General features: G+C 42.2%; 1 long non-coding RNA gene across 1 annotated transcript; it reads left to right on the forward strand.

Annotated features, from left to right (window-relative positions):
• The first annotated feature begins 5,375 nt into the window (after nt 1–5,375).
• Nucleotides 5,376–12,984, forward strand: LOC135419310 (uncharacterized). The gene is made up of 3 exons (XR_010432924.1): nt 5,376–5,607; nt 7,102–7,298; nt 12,720–12,984. It is a non-coding gene; the product is annotated as an uncharacterized LOC135419310 (long non-coding RNA).
• The last annotated feature ends 3,739 nt before the right edge of the window (nt 12,985–16,723 follow it).

The following is a 16,723-nucleotide window of genomic DNA, read 5'->3' on the forward strand; positions in this document are numbered from 1 at the left end:
GTGTTTAGATAAAGCAATTACCTGCATGAAAAGACAGGGCACATTTTTACATGAACAAGAAAGGAAATCTTATTGGAGCCACCTAAAATTTTAATAGGCTACAAACATGGCTAAAGCAAAAGATAACTCTCTCACGCAAGAGCCTTCTCATAAACAGTCTGTAATTACACTTGCTGCCATTTGGTTGAAGGTCTTGGCCCTATTAAGTGCAAGAGCTGTTTTTCTGCAAGGAGGCTTACTGGAGAGTGGATTAAAACAAGCATGATCACATCCTGACATGCATAAAATGCTGATTGTCTCACTTGCCCTATATGCCAAGTGCTTACTCTTGCAAGGTACTTGGAGCTGTCAATGCCAGCTGAACTCAGAGAGATGGAGAGGTGCTCAGCACATCTTAAAAAACTCTTGGCATCGGGAGCAGGCCTCAGACACACTTGATTTTTGCCAATAAAATGTACCACGGGAACAATGACAATTACAGAGCAACTGTTTGTGTGAGCATTACTGGAACTCCAAAGCATCCTTCAGAGAAAGGACGCTGGCAACACAAGGGGGGTTGTAGAAGAGCTACAGCTGTGGCTTTGAAGGCTGAAAACCTGCCTGACACTCAGAGACTAAATAAAGTGAACCTATGGGTTGTTGCATGCAAAATACAACATGAAAACAACACCATTTAAAGGGTCAAGTGGAAATACACAAAAATCAGGGTGCCAAAATGATTACACCTATCAGCTCTGCAATACGTTGAGCCACAGCTTTCAGCTATGTATGTTTGGGTGTAGTCACCATCTGCTTCAGCTGGGGTGTAAAATGGACAGGGCATATGCATTGCAGTGTTGTTCAACATTCTAGTTTAACCTTGTTCTTCCCAGCAAGGCCTCAAATACTGCCTTGTTTGCTGTACTTTCAATAAGCCCAGCTATGAAAGCAGAACAATTCATTTTTTAATATTTTTTTAATGGCGAGATGGTATCAGAGCACTGGAAAGCATCACAGTATTTACTTCCACAAAAAAGATACCCCTTTCCAAATGGTCATCCAGACTCTGTGGTTTTGGGTTTTTTTTACCATTAAAAACAAACAAATAACCTAAAAGATGTGCTTCCCTCTCCTTATTCGTGCACATACTGGATCATTTTGGCTGAAACTTACCAAAAAAAAAAAAAAAAAAGCTATAAGCAGTAAGGCTTACCTTGGCAAGAAAATAACCCTGACTGGAAAAATCAACCTAATAGTTCCAGTTTGGCAAAATGATAAGCAATTGGGAAGAAAAGAATCCTACAGTGAAAAGCATGAGGCAAGCATTATATATCCCCAAGGCTGTTAAAGAGTGAGTTTAGTGCTAAGTGTGTGTGTGGAGAGGGAATTCCTCAAAGCAAAGAACGATCTTCATTACCTGAGAGATACAGGCTAACAAAAACCTCTGAATGGCAGCAATTCAGATGAGATGAGATACCTCTTTTTTTAACCACCGGGAAAGTAGATATGAGAGCAGCCCATTCAGGGATGCATTATAACTTCCATTTCTTGAAGTCTTGGAATCCCCAGCAGACATACATCTAAAAATACAGTGGTTCTAACAGATGCTGGGAGATTAGTGCCAGACTCTTCCAATGCAGTGGCCAGAGCTGTGTAGGATAGCGGGCTACAGAATTGCTTCTGCCCCAAGATGCTCCTCTTCCGACAGGGAATACACTGAATAACCATGACTGTCTTGTCAAGTGCATGAGATTTTTTTGTTCTGAAAACAATGGCTACTTCTTTTGAGTAGGCAGAAGTCTTTTAACTTTTCCCTCTTTTAATATGTACTCCAAACCACTCCATTTACTGGGAGTGATGCCTGAACTGTGGCTGATCCACACAGGATATGGATGCAGCAGAGACTGGCTATTGAACCTTCAGAACAGTTGTAGTATGAGCTTAGTATGTGTTTAAACTGTGTAGTCAACACTCGTTGGCTTCCCAAAATTTTTTAGGTCCATGTCTCCAGAATCACTGCCAAACACACACACAGCAGTTATTCTGCAAAACTTCACGGCGTCCAACAGCCCCTGCTCTAGTACTAACCCGAGCAGGAGACGAAAAACTTACAATATGTTTTTCAGTTTGATTACCATCATTTGTGCCTCTTCTGGCTTCCTTTTGATGGAGTTTAGCACCATCCCCGATCTTTAATTTTTGTTTGACAATATTTGCAGATTCTTCACTTTTTGCTATAATTCAGAACCATTCTTGCTGTCTCAGAGCTTGTGCAGTTTTTAACTGCATGTCTAAAATGTGTCTTTAATTCTTTTTTGGGTTTTCAGTATTCTGGAGCTCCAAAGGCCTTCATGCTTCTCCAATCACTCCTTCTCAATTTATTCCATCTCTGATTCCTGTGTGCCCATTGCCATTATTGGGAAGATGAGAAGGAGCACAGCAAAACTGACACAGTGAGGCACAGAGATAATGCAGAACAGCTAAAAACTGACAAGTGACAGTGGAACAAGTGGCAGTGACTAGGTTTTGACTCTGAGATCTGCTTTGACACTCACTGTTCTTTCAGATGAAGTAGGAATAAACAGGTATTTTGGTTTTACTCCTTTTTATGATCTCTGTTACAGAGATATGACTAGTTTAGACCCATTACTCAGAGGAATCTCAGTTTTGCTGGGATTATTTGATAGACATTAGGCTCGCTCTTATTTCCTGAAGCCAGAGCAACAGATACACGAGGGGGTAGACTTTGAGGAAGGCCGGTGGGTCTGAGGAAATCTGACAATTTGATGGTAATGAGGGACCAGGCAGAGACAGCAGAATATCAGCTTTGCTGGCCAATTGGAGGCTCATTAGTGTGCTGGGAATGGTTTGAGACTTTGGCCACGAGATCCCAGTGCCTGTCCCATGGCACACTGGGCTGTCAGAGGGACAGGGCTAGGGGACTCCCTGGGGCAGCTCCCTCCCTGCAGAGGAATCTGACTATAGAGACAGCTCAGGGCCCAGACTCTTTGTGCTCTATGTGCCTGGGGACATTGGAACAAATGCAGAGAAGACCTATTTTTGTCACTACATATAAATAGTAGCCACCCCCTGCAAGAACTGTCTTTGTTCTTCCCTACTCCAGCCCAACATACTGTAAGGCTTCCACAGCAGCCTGACCTTAAATCTCAATTCACGCCCAAATCCCAAGGGAGAGGGGGCTCTGTCAGGACTCCAGGAGATGGGTCATGAAATTAACATTTTTGTGTCATTAGCTTTTGAAAGCAGCAGTTACAGCACAAGGGACTTGGCCTGGTGATGTACCTACACATGCACAGCATGCTTCTACTAAATCCATTAGACCACATCTGCCTAGAGTACATTTTTCTGGCCAGAACCCATAATATTAATCTCTGCTGTGTCCTACATCCAAAATCTAATTTTACACTTACTGTACTGGGAGATGCTGCACGAATAAAGGGATATGTCATTCTCACTTTTGCAGATGGAGCCATTCTGGGTTCCACTCCTGTGCTGCAGGACCCACAGAAGAGTTTACAGATGACAGGGGGGGTGACCAAGGGGACACTAGAAGCCCCAGAGCAGTGGTGTGAGCAAGGCTGGATAGGGCTCTGAGTAACTCTTCCCATGGCAGAGGGGTTGGAACTCGATGACTTTAATGTCCCTTCCAACTCAAACTGTGATTCTGAGAGACTGGGTAGAAAATATTTGCAGAATACACTGTTCTGGGTAAATCTGATGAAAAAAACACCGAGTTACCTTGTTCTGCTAATGCTGAAGTTTCTACACAGTTACAAAATTTGATTAACACATCTAATAGGACAGACAGTACCTAGCAGCTGCCAGTAATTATTTAGCCTCTGGCTGGCTTGCTTATCTTGAAAAGATTAAAGAAGCTGCAAATGCACTTCACAATGGAGACAAGGAACGAAACGAGATTATTAGCCTTTTGTGAAAATGAACACCAATAAAATAACATGTTGTCGTGGTTTGGACCTTGTTTTCCCCCAGAGGCTGAGAGAAGTGGTAGACCCCAAGGGGTGGAAACCCTTGGAAGTTTTGAAGTTCTGCCCAATGGACGCTCCTGCAGAAATGTAAACATATCACAACCAGACCGGAAGAGAAGAGTTGTAGTTTTTGGTTGTTGAGAAGAGGTGGCCATGTTGTGAGCCACGAGGAAGGGGCTCTAAGCCCCTTGGGGCCTCTGGCCCCCTCCCAGCCCCTGGCTGGGGGCTGCAGGGACCTGGAACAGCATAAAGCTGGGCTAGGTGCCTGTAGTTATGCTGGGAGAATGTTTTCTCCATGGGCACAGACCGCAGCCGGGACTGACCAGAGAAACGGTGGCAGAGAGCCAGAGATAAGAGCAAGAAGCAACAGAAACATGCAGCACCAGAGAAAGGACTCCTGGAAAGAGAGCCAGCAGCTGAGAGACAGAGTTTGGGGTAAGACTGATACCAGATTCCCCAAAACTCCCTTGGAGACCCTCTTGGAGAAGAGGGACATGGACTCCTATTTTAGAGGAGCCTTGGAGTACAGCAGCACTGGAGAGAGAGAGGAGCTGAGAAGCTCAGGGCGTCCCGGAGCTGGACCAGGACGGCCAGATGGAATGCAGGGGGAGTTGACCTTGGTTCCCCCCTCGCACTGCTGCCGCGGTGGCAGCCTGAGAGGCAGAGCACAGAGGCCCTGCAAGCAAGGAGCTGAGTCTCCTGCAAGAGATACCAGACAGTCACGAAGACCCCCCTGTGTCTTCGTGATATGACGTGGTGATACGACCTTGTCTGGGGTTACGAAGCCCACGGAAGACCCCTCGGTTGAGGCGATGGGGCCGGGGGAGTTTGATACCTCCCTCGTTGAGTGCTGGCAGAAAGCCAGCTATCAGCTGCTGCATGTGGAGAAGACAGACAGACTGCTGCCTCAGAAGATGCTGCTGCTTAAAGACTGGAAGGGATCTGTCCTTCTTTCCCTCCTGGACTTTTATTTGGAGGGGAGAGGAGACCTGATCCACTGTAAATACTATATGTCATGGTAGAGATAGTTGTGATCATGTGTATAATGTGATACGGTATTTATTTGTACAGTCATTGTAATATATTCCCTTTCCCCCACTTTGAGTCTGGTGTGTTTTGTCTGGAAAAGCCCATCTCACATTAGGTTGAGATGTGGGAGGGGGATGGAGCTAGGGAATTGGATTTGGGGACTATCTCAAACCATGACACATAGGAGAGCTCAGCGCTATTTCTTGAACAAGAAAGAAGTCACTATTCTCTATAAACTTAATATTTCACAAATGCCCAGATTATTTGTCTGGGGAAGAACCGTGGGAACTACTCAGCCTCACAGAAACTGTCTTCCCCAGTCACAGATACTGTCTGTGATGCAATCTATGAGAACTGGGCAAGAGTGTGCACGCTTTGCCGGGAGATGGAGAAATGCCATTCACAGGAGCTGTCTGTGCCTAACAGTTTCTTAAGCTATGGGACAGACAACAGGAGTTATTCTCAGGAACTAGTTTGCATTGGGTTGCATAGTGGTTATCTGTCATTAATCTGACATTTGGGGCTGTCTCATTTTACTGCTGCTCTGATTGTTAGGAGTAAGACTGCTGTTAGCACAAGTTTACTTCTAAAGGTTGGTATATGCTGAGCCCCAAACTCTGAGGAATATTTGTACCAAGATTTTGGGACAGGCAGTGAGAAACATTCTATTCCTCCTACAACCAGGAGAAGCCAGAACAGAGAGATGGAAATGGATGGAAAACAGGCAGCAGGGAATCTAAGCGATTAACAGATAGATCGCTCTGCCGGGCAGTATCATACTGAAGGTTAAGCCTGGTTTTAAGTGAGCTGCTACACATTTAAAGCAACTGCCTCTACTTACTCTACTGCCTCTACTGCCTCTACTGCCTCTATTACAGAGATCTACAAAGTCAGTGAGTAACATCTAGGAGACTGCAAACATCCCAGAGACAGGGTCTTTCTTCCTCTAAGTATTTGCACAGACCAGTATTTGTGCAGGATCAGAGCTACCTTTGTCAGGCACTAGGGACTGCAGGAGGCTCAGTGCCACTGTTACCTTAGGCAGGTATGTTTTGTATTAACTGAAAAGTGACATAGAAAACAGCTGAATTAACCCACTATTAGAGGTGTGCATTTCACTCTGTGCTGTGCTTCAAGGAATTTGTGAGCTAAACACATTTCTTTGTTACCTACTCATGAAATCTTGACGTCAGAGTACAACAGCATTAAATATTAACTGATCGCCCAGAGGGCTTGAGATTATTTCTTTCTAAATAGGCTAAAAACCCTACAGTTAAAAATTTTAGCTGAAATTTTGAAACTTAGCAAGTAATTTCAAGTTACAGTGAATAACTGGAAGACCAGAGCTGGTAATAGAATTGTCTTCCATGGCTTCTGGTCATCCTCTCTTTTGTTGTTTCCCCTCTTACTGATAGAGTGAGTAGGGGATGACTGTTGGTATTCAGGTGGGTATAACACATAGCACCATAGAAAGTGTAATTTATGGCCAAGATAGTTGTCCATTAACCAAATGAAACTTGAAACAAGAGTCTAATTATCAAAGGAGGAATTTTAAAAGTATCTGAGAGTTTTTCTGGGTTTTTTCCCCCTTTAATTCAGATTAAAACTTAAATCAATAACCAGATATAACCCATGTTTCGTGTCTTTAGCTTGGGTTTTTTTAATCTTTTACATAGAGCAAAGCTAAAGGCATTGATTTTAAGTTTAAATCTGACAAGGAAATAGGTGCTAGCTGGGCTTAGCAAAATGATGCCATATTTGGGGAATACTAATTAAGAAGCCCCAGCCCAAAACAAATCTCTCCCCTCTGTTTAAATAGAAGGCTGGTGCATATTGAACTCTGTCATCAGCTATTATTCAAATTGAAATAGGTCAGGTCCCTGAACACCTGTAAATTAGCCTGAAAATTCCCTCAATTAATGAAACCCTGTCTGCCTGAATTTATCCTGCCTTCCCTATAACACTTGGACAATCATAGCTGTAGCATGTAAAATTAATCTCATTCTGTTACTTTCTGTGGAAGTGCATTTTGATTGTGCTCTGACCCCTGAGAAAAAGGTTAATACTTGTTCATTCTCCTCCCCAGTTTGCTCAGCAGACATCCAACTCCTGCAGTCCAGCAGGCTCACTGGAGTTGGCAGTCACAGGGCCTGAAGAACTGGACTCAGTTTGCAGTTCCCCACAACGCACGTCCTTAAAGCAAGACGCTTACCCTGCCTTAAAGAGAAACCAGTGCAAAGCAGTGCACTGATTTTTGTTTTTTACTCCTTCTATATCGACACAGTAAATTTCATATTTAATTTACTTAACTAAATTTAATTATTGTTTTTCAAAAAGTCCTTCAGTTACTTAAAACAATCAGCTGTTCTGTCCCCTTCTTCCCTTTCTAATGTCTGCACAGTGGGTTTGTTCTGGAGCCCCACACTGTACTACAGGGAGCCCTTGCCCCTGGGATTTATAGGTAATTCCATCTAATTGGATGTTTTCCTTTCCTGGAGTTTGCTCCAGGTTTTTTATAAGGTTTAACTTTGCTGCTCTGGGTATGAGGAGTTGGGCCACTCACTATCACTGATGCCATTTGTGACTGGTTCTTACCCCATCAGACACATGCACTGCAGAAACTGAAAATGAATTAAGCAAATGCTCTTGATTAAATACAATGCTGCCAGCTTCAAACAATAATGTGACACAATGATTAAAACCAACAAAAGAGGTGCAATGCAAGTAGCTGAAGTTCAGTGGTGGATTAAGTTAAACTTGGGCATAACACCAACTTCTCTGGTCCTGTTTTTGATTGGGTGGTCCTCAAGCACATGGGAGAAAATACTCATTTGCACTTAGTGCCAATGCTCTAATCCCAAAGATAGGCTAAAATAAAGTAATATTTTTTAAAAATGTACAGGGACAGGAAAGGATTTTGTGGAAATACTGGGCTAGGATCAGAAAAATCCATCTTACCCTTAGCCTGTACAGGGTGTTTCCTAGCAGGGGAATGAAGTGCACACCACTGCCTGCAGCCTCCCTCACCTGTACTGAGGTGCCTGGGCCTGGTCTGGCTCTGCCACAGACTTCAAAGGGGGCTTTGGCCGAGGCTTTCTGTCTGCTGCTCCCTCTCCAGTCATGATGCCCCTCCTTCTCCCGACCCTATGCTGTCTGTTCCAAATTTTTACACTGCAGATACTGTCTCTGTCTTTATGCTGGCAGACTCCTTCTTCCAGCATACTCCTGAAATGGAATTTGTACCCTCGGGCCCTAACTCAATCATGTTCTGCCAAAATCTGGTGCTGAAGATAACTGCTGCAGAAAATTATCAAAGTGCTCAGTCTTCAAGGAAGACTCAGTTCTCCTCACAAGAAAGCAACTTGTCCATTCCTTTCTCTTCTAAATATTTGAAATGCTTTATTTTATCTAAATGAACCTAGATTAAAAATGAGCTTATATATAGATATGGATATGAATATATACACTTATATATATAAATATAATGGCCCTAAGGGAGCCATCAGACATGAGCTGAGAACAAACCTGGAATGGTTTCTGCTGGTCAGGACCCAGCTGAAACAAAGTATACTCACATGATATGAAAGAAGTTAGTTTTAAGTCACCTTCACTACCAGAGGTGCCCTTAAATCTCTTTAATGGGGTAATCAGATATGTGATGAAGTTAAAAGAGCATGTCTAATTTACATGCATAATTATGTCAACCATATATACAAATTAAGCCCTTAAGGCCTGCCCTTAGAGAGGCAGAAGCAAGAAGAGGATAATGCAGGACTTGAGAGTAACAGGCAGTTCCAAACTCAGGTGAGCACAGAGCTCAGCCTTGTGGCCAGAGCCTCTTATTTTGAAAACAAAGCCTGGTTATGGCACATGTAAACTTGGGCTCTGATCTTGCAGCTTCCAGGGCTCCCTGGGCTCACACACAACACCCCCTGAACTCAGATTCCCCCAGTGAGCTGGGTATGGACAGAGCCACAGGCAGCTGGGCTGTTGCAGAGTGCTCACAACTGCCCCTCCCTGCAGAAGGGCTCCTCTCTGCCACATAACCCACTGCTGCAGGAGAGCTGATCCCAGGCACTGCTATTTCTAGACAGGCTGTGCCAGAATAGCAAAAATCCAAGAGTTTAAGAAATGTAGAGCATTTGCTTAGGAACTGTCATTCACTTGAGGCTCACCCTGCCCTGTTCAGCTGCTGTTCTCATCTGCACCCTCTGTTTGGTTTTCTGTTCCTGTTCTGAAACTGAATTGGTAAGCAGAAAATTATGGTTATTGAATAAACCACTGCCAAAAATCTCTAAAGGATACACTGAAAAGCAAAGAGGTTTCTGTGTGAAAGGCAAAGAGCAACTTCCAGTCCAGAGAAACTCAGTACAGTTTCCCACTGGTGTAGTCAGAGGGAAAGTCCTTCCACAGCTCCCTGTGGAAGCTGTAACCCCTGTCTCATGGGGTCACCCCCCCTCCACTCCCCATACCCATTCTAAGGGTGCAAAGGGTGTACTGGAAGAATACCAGAGAACACTGCAAAGAGATGAGAGCAGCCCTGGTGTATAATCTGCAGTTCTGTAGGACTTTGGACATCAGTCCTGCATGAGATGGAGTGCAACACAGAGGTCCTGAGTTAGTGAAAGCTCAAGGCAGGAAAGAAATGCATGGTGAAGTTCTCTGGCAGCTCCAGAGCCTTGGTTTAGCTGCACTTGCCCTTGGACTGCGTGGGCATGACTGGGCTCATTCTCCCTGTGGATCTCATTAAATCTCCCACAGTGCCTGAGCAGCAGCCATGCCCAGCCGTGAGCTCACTCACACCCAGCACTGTCCTTTGCAGCACAGCAAGCTTAGATCCAACCTCTGCAGGCAGACTCTCAGCACTGCAGCCTGCTAGGCCAGGCTTTTTGTCCCACAGGCAGCAGGTGCAGCTCCTGTACAGAAATTAAACTGAGCTCTGCCATATTTAAGAACAACCCCGCAGTGACTGATGGGATTGGCTCCTACTCCTACTGTACCTGGCACTGAGAGACTGGCAGCAGGTGCCAACTGTGGGTACCTCAAGGGCTGACATTATCACCATTAAACGAGGTCTAAAGAACACACTTTGAGTAAAAACTGTCCTGAAAGGGCAGGATTTCTTACGGCTCAGACTCTTGCTTCAGATTGTGTTTTCACTTATTTCACTGTGATGCCTGAAACTGGCTTATTAGGAGCATTCAGCTTATCAGTTAAATGGATTTTTGAGTAGCTCTTCATCATCTCCCTTCAATATTGTTAGGTTTTAAGGGAAGATGTTTATAAGCCATTATATAGAGATGTCTTTTATGTACACTAAAGAGCTCTTTCTCCAAGATCTTTACACTCACACTCCAACATATAATCAGCTTTTACAGCTATATTAAAGTCTTCAGAATAGGTGGTTGGTTTCTACGGTAGAAATCCTTGGTATATCCCTTAATTACACGATTGGTCAATACAAGAGTATAGGAATAAATTTAATATAATACATACAACATTTTATCATGAAAACTGCAATTACTTTCAATAGAACAACAGTTCCCAACTAGACAAGCTGACTTGACTTTTCTTCTCCCAGCAAATGCTGAAACCAGCACCTACACAATGCAATATAGAAGAGAATCTCTCCTCTGGCAGAACAAATTATAAAAACTAATGCTTATACTGCAAATAGCTTTAAATGCCATAGAACCAGGGTGTAAATTAGGGTACCATTAGACTATACTCATTTACACCAGGCCTCTAACTAGCCTACAACCCTGTATAACTCCAGGATTAATTACTGGTGCTTTTTTAGTGAATGGCCTATTGTTAGTTCTCTCAGCAGGTGCTCTCCTTACGCTGAGAGTTATGGCATATCCCGTGCCTTCCCTGCACAGGAAAACAGAAGTTTTGTCTCTTCTTATTACATCTCAAAATATACTTCTTTTATGTCTGTGGAAAACAGAGGAAGAATGACAGAGGTTTAATAACACTGAGCCTTTCACTAATCTTTGCAATCAGATCTATGGGACTTTGCTGCCATCACACAGTACAATCACTTCACACAAGTGAGAAACCAGCGCAGGTTCAGTGTCCTGATAAAGTTCAGTACAGCAATCAGCTAAGCCTGGGCACGCTACATCCATCTTTCTGCTTGGTGCTTTATTTTGATAGCTACTGTGTTTGTGTCCTTTCAGATAATATTTGTCTAACACTAACATAATCAATCTGAGAGTCAAATTTAACACATTTAAATCTATACCTAAACTCCATATGTTGTGCACATTCTGGCATGTACTAACACAGCTGAGTGCTGTGAGGCATATTAACGAATCTCATCTGCAATTTGCTACTTGTTTGAAAAGAACTTTGTTGTAGAAGTTCTGCAGCCAATTCACTACATGCATGAAGTCAGCAAAACAACTCATTTCCTACTCTAATAAGACTCTAGTCTCTGGTTGGGATGGTTGGTTGCCAGAAGAAATGGCTTTCTTAAGAATGGAAGCACACAATTGCCTTTCTTAGCTGCTCTATTATTCATTGTCAATGTAATGACCTTGCCATTTGTTTTTTTCAGCATTGATTCAGAGTCTTCTTTTGCATTGAAAAGGCCATATTGCCTTCTCTTCTCCCCCTCCTCAGATAATTGTTTCTTTAAATTATGTAACTAGTGATTTTCACAACAACTTCTTAACTCGCATTTGTACCTTTCCCTTATTTCTCCCCCACATCTGTGTACTGGCCAGCTCCTCAAGCAGCATATGCTGATCTAATTCCAGCAACTCTGACAAACACACTCCAAATTGTCTCAAAGTTCACCACATGTTCCCCAAAATTATCAGGTACCCACCCTGTCCATTCAAGGCCCTGCATCTTAGGACATGAATAAATAAATTATCCAAAACTGCTGTGCATACATTAGTGGTAGTTGGAAGGTTTGTGTGGTAACCAACAAGGGCTTGTCAGGAAGCCCAGGGTTGTTGCATCTTCCAACAATCCAAATCATATATTTTTAATGAACTGGTAGAAGATCTTATTTATTCCAGATATTTCCCTTTTTCCCCACAGCCATATTACTTGGTCTAATAAAAAGATTCAGGCCGCCCTGCCAAGCTTTTTCATAATTAGTAGCTGTGAGAGAGCTAGCTGATGTTATCCTTGGACATTCTGGTGAGACTTGGGACATAAAGCCATAAATTAGGTCACTTGTCCTCAGCAGACTCTCTATTTCCTTTCTGTGTTTTTACTGCACTTCTACAAAGATCCTCAGCACAGAGAAAGAAGAAAAATAATCTCATGTGGAGAACTTCTAAAATTCAGGTTAAAAAAGGAGGGGGGAGTTCATAAAGGAATAGTTGACCATGTTATGCATCTGTGCTTTCTGGGTACCCATCAGTGAGAGGATTTCCTGATCTGTGTCTATTTTTCCAGGACATCAGTTTAATTTCTTTGTTTGAGTCCACTGCATTTTCACCTATTGTTCTTTCTCTTCTTTTGGGGTTAACTGAAGTGGTGTTTTTGTACAGCTTAGGAATATTTATTACTTCTCAAATATCTATCTCTAAATGAAAGTAGAAATTAAAGCAGTCAGTTTTGGTACAGTAGAAAATTTGTTTTCTTTTATAGCTTTCCTGGCTGCTCAAGGGTAATACAATCAGGATAGGAGAAATGCTGTAGTCTTGATATCCACTGATAATTTTTCTGCTAATTTTCTGACAGTCTTCTGTTACTGCATTTATCTGCACATCCAAGCAATGAAGAAAAAAAAACAACCAACCATGAAGTTTTCAATTCAATCCTGGCACAAACAGCACAATTCCCTTGGACACCAGTGCATATTGCACCCAGTAATATCATGATATGACCTGAGACTACATTTTCTCCTTCAACACCCTTGAACAGCTCTAAGAACATGGCAAGGCACTAGATTTTGTTATTAACTCATTCATACTGAGCCTTCATTTCCGTCATGCTTCAACCTCATTGGGACAATAAAGGATTGTTTCTTCTGCCTAACTCAAAGTGTCAGCTCTTTTTATAGCTTTTAATTTTAACTTCAGTAGGATGCCTCTTGCTAAATACATCTTCCTTTGACTTGCTGTCTGTGTGGAGGAAACGAGGCCAAGTTTGTTGGAATAGATCAACTAAATATCACAAATATGCAGACACCTCTACCCCCTCACACACAGAACAGCAGCAGCACTTGCTACTGAGACATATAATGGAAAATGATTTTTCAGAAATAATGTTTTACCTGACCCACATGATCTTGTTCTGCCTGCTTTAAGTGTGCTAAACTTTCTCACAGACTTCCCATCAGTGTCTCTACTGCCAATGAAAGGAGAAGTGACAAGTAACTCTGCTTAAAAATTTGCATTACAAAAGCAAGCATTTCCCTACACTGCTAAACAACATCTCTGAGATAGCACTCACATAACCCTTTAACAGAATCACATCTCAGAAATACACAGGTTTGCCTCAGTAAAAGTGACAGCAACCTTTACTTAGCCCCTGTCTAAAAGACTAAAGGAATATCCCTGAGACCAAGAAATTATTCATGGATGGACAGGATCAAAGTCCTTTAAAACAATGCAGATTGCAAAACTTCATTCTTACTGACACATTCTGTTCTGACACCAGTTGTGATCCTGATACTCTGAATGTATAAAAATCATCCAGAAGTATAGAGAAATAATAAAAAAAAATCCCTCTCCATACGAAGTTTGACTGCAGTGCTTCAGCATATCTCACAAGTACTGACACAAGAGACTTTGGCTTTCCATCATTAAGAATGAATTAGAATAAACTGTGAATCCCAAAGCTCCAGTTAATAGAAGCATAAAGAGAAAATTGGCAGGTAGCAGTGAGACAGTGGGCTGAACAGCTGCCATTGACAAGGCCTATAAATAGATTTTTCAAAGACAACACATTTTATTACATACAAACATAATGCATTTTTCCACTTTGGGCTAGTAAGAGATTCTCATTTTCACGAAACATGGGGAAAGGCCACTTCACAAGTTTGTCTCTAGAGCAGATTCAGGCACTGCATTTTTATTCAGCTTCCCATATGCTTCTCATGCGTGTTTGTCTTTGCTGCAGAACGGCACGCGACTGATGTGAGGTTCTAACTTTGCCTCAGACACGTGTACCACAAAACTATATTTATAAGAGTCTTTAAAAATAAATCTTAAATATACTGTGTTAAGTAGAATCTGAGCTTGAGCAGGGGTAGTTCTCGTAGAGCAGCTCCTGTGTAACGCTCACTCTCCCCACTGGCTTTGGCAAAAGCAAGAGCTACCACTGCAGGAGCAGCCTGAGAAGCAGCACTCTTGACGTCCCTATTCATTCCTGCTCCAGAATAGCAGGACAACTGTAGAGCACTTCACTGGGCTTTTCAAAACCACTTGGCATTTGTCAAACTTCTTTCCTGTGAGGTCAACAGCAGTTCTACCATTGCCCCTAGTAAGAGCTTAATTAGACCAGTGCTAAAGTGCTTTCAAATGACTAAAGATGTCCAGACATAACCAATAACATAGATGCAAAGAGAAAACTACTTGTCCAGACAACAATAAGGACAACTGGAGATTACATGACCTCAGATTTGGGCACCTCACTCATTGAACCATCATAAAAAATGGTGTGAAAAGTCTGTGCTAAAGTCCAAAACAACCAACCTGTTGGAGTGGATTTACAGCATTTCCTCACTAAAACAGATTGAGATCCGACTACTGTTCACATCATGCCTTGCACTGGAATTACTCCTGCCAGCCTAAGTGGGTTAGAACAAAAGTAAAATGCTAGTAGAAAAATAATACAGTTTCTGGTCAATCCTGCTCACTGTGTCTGATTTCCACCATTACAGAGCACCTAGGAACCTGGTTCTGCTGGTATTTTACTGGGAGACATTCTCTCAAACAATGCTCTCTTCAGGATGGAAGGTTCCTCGTGAAGAAAACTTGAAGGAGGTACAGGAGACAAATACAGAAGGCAGATGAAAAATGCAATAGCAGGTGGGAGAGAAGAAACAAAGACACACTATTAAAAAAGAAATTAAAAGAGGGAAAGCAGGATAGGCAAGCAGCACAAAGCAAGGATATGAAGCAGAAAGAAGCAGAGGTCTCCTCAGCAACCTTTTTGTTAGTGTTGGTTTGCAAACAAATATGTTGATTTAGTGAGCTTTGGAGGAGTTGTTGTTTGTTCATTTTTACCTTTCAGAAATCAACAGCTTTCAACCTTACAGTCTGAGCTAAATTCAAAGGCTTCAGAAAACAGGCAATAATAAAAGACATAAAGCAAAGAAAGGAATATTGTGTTGTAAGGCTAAATACACCATGCAGGCAGATGTAATTACTCAAGTTTCAATATACCACCAATCTCAGAGCAGCAGTATTAAAAGAAAGACAAAATGAGTGAACGTCACTGAGAAATCCCTGCAGTTACAATTCTGTGCCAAACAAAGCCAGAAACCAAAGGGTCAGATGCTTTTGTTTGAAAGTGATGTTGTAAGCAGGGTTTAAGGGCAGCCACACCTGCCTTCTTTGCTGTACTGAGGCAAATGACTGTTAAGAAATCTACACCATACATAACTCACAGCAAAAACACAATTTGGGCAATAACCCTGTAGGTTTCTATTACAAAATGGACTATTAGGGTTAATGTTTTTGGAGATCATTTTGTTTAAATACAATTTTGCTTCAGCATGAGCTCATGTTGTTCCAATTGTGGGAAGGATTACTGTTCTGAATGTCCTTGGAATCAAGATATCCGTATATTATACCCACGTTTGGATCAGACTCCAGGGGTTTTTTCCTTCTTAGCAAGTCACAACATGGCTGGTTAGAGAGACTCCGCTTCATCTGGCTGCTTAACAGAGAATCTACATTAAGGTACACAAAAAAAACCTATGAGCAGCTCTACCCTGAGTCTCTGGGGAAATCACTTTTCATTTTGGGTATGTTGATGGATCATAGGGCAACAGCCATTGCACACACGATAAGCTATTAGTGAGTTTGTCCCATAAGTTATCTACACTTGAGACAGAGAGAAAAAAAGTTTCATTTGCCTTAAAGGCAGAAATGTTCCACTAGAGTGGAATGATTGACTGACCTAGGAGCACTAAGGCTGATCATTTGGCACTAGTGTAAATGAAAAATTCATCATTACCAATGATTTTCGACTGCCCTAGAAAAACCAAATATTAATATGGTTTAATACAGCACAATTGAAAATCCAGAATGTGATAAAACTTTCATATCATGCTAGCACAGGGATTTCTTTATGCTATTCATTCAAAGAGCAGGATATTCTCCCTCTCTATTTCAAGACATTCCTTCTGGAGCTGAAACAATAGAGTATTACATTGAGCACCTTTCGCCACCCTTTCAATATATGGACTCGCGGGTATTTTCAGCCTTACAGAGATGATAAAACTTTTGTCCGTATCTTCCCACAAGTTCTGAACACGGAGTCCTTGCATTATTTCCCCAAGAAATACTTGAATACCTGCTGTACAAGTACAACAGCCTGTGAGGTACTTCAACACTAGGAAACTCTACTCCAGAGATAGAAAAAGGGATTCTTTCCTGAGACCGGTGATGGTGACCTTTAGAGGCTTAGGGTTGATAAACAGCCCAAGTCTGTGACGTACAGAGAGAGCTGCAAAGGTCACAAGCCAAATAAAAGATTTCATATTTTTCCTAACCTGAAATTGGGATGCCACT

This window comes from Pseudopipra pipra, chromosome 10, assembly GCF_036250125.1.
Source record: "Pseudopipra pipra isolate bDixPip1 chromosome 10, bDixPip1.hap1, whole genome shotgun sequence".
Taxonomy (NCBI): domain Eukaryota; kingdom Metazoa; phylum Chordata; class Aves; order Passeriformes; family Pipridae; genus Pseudopipra; species Pseudopipra pipra.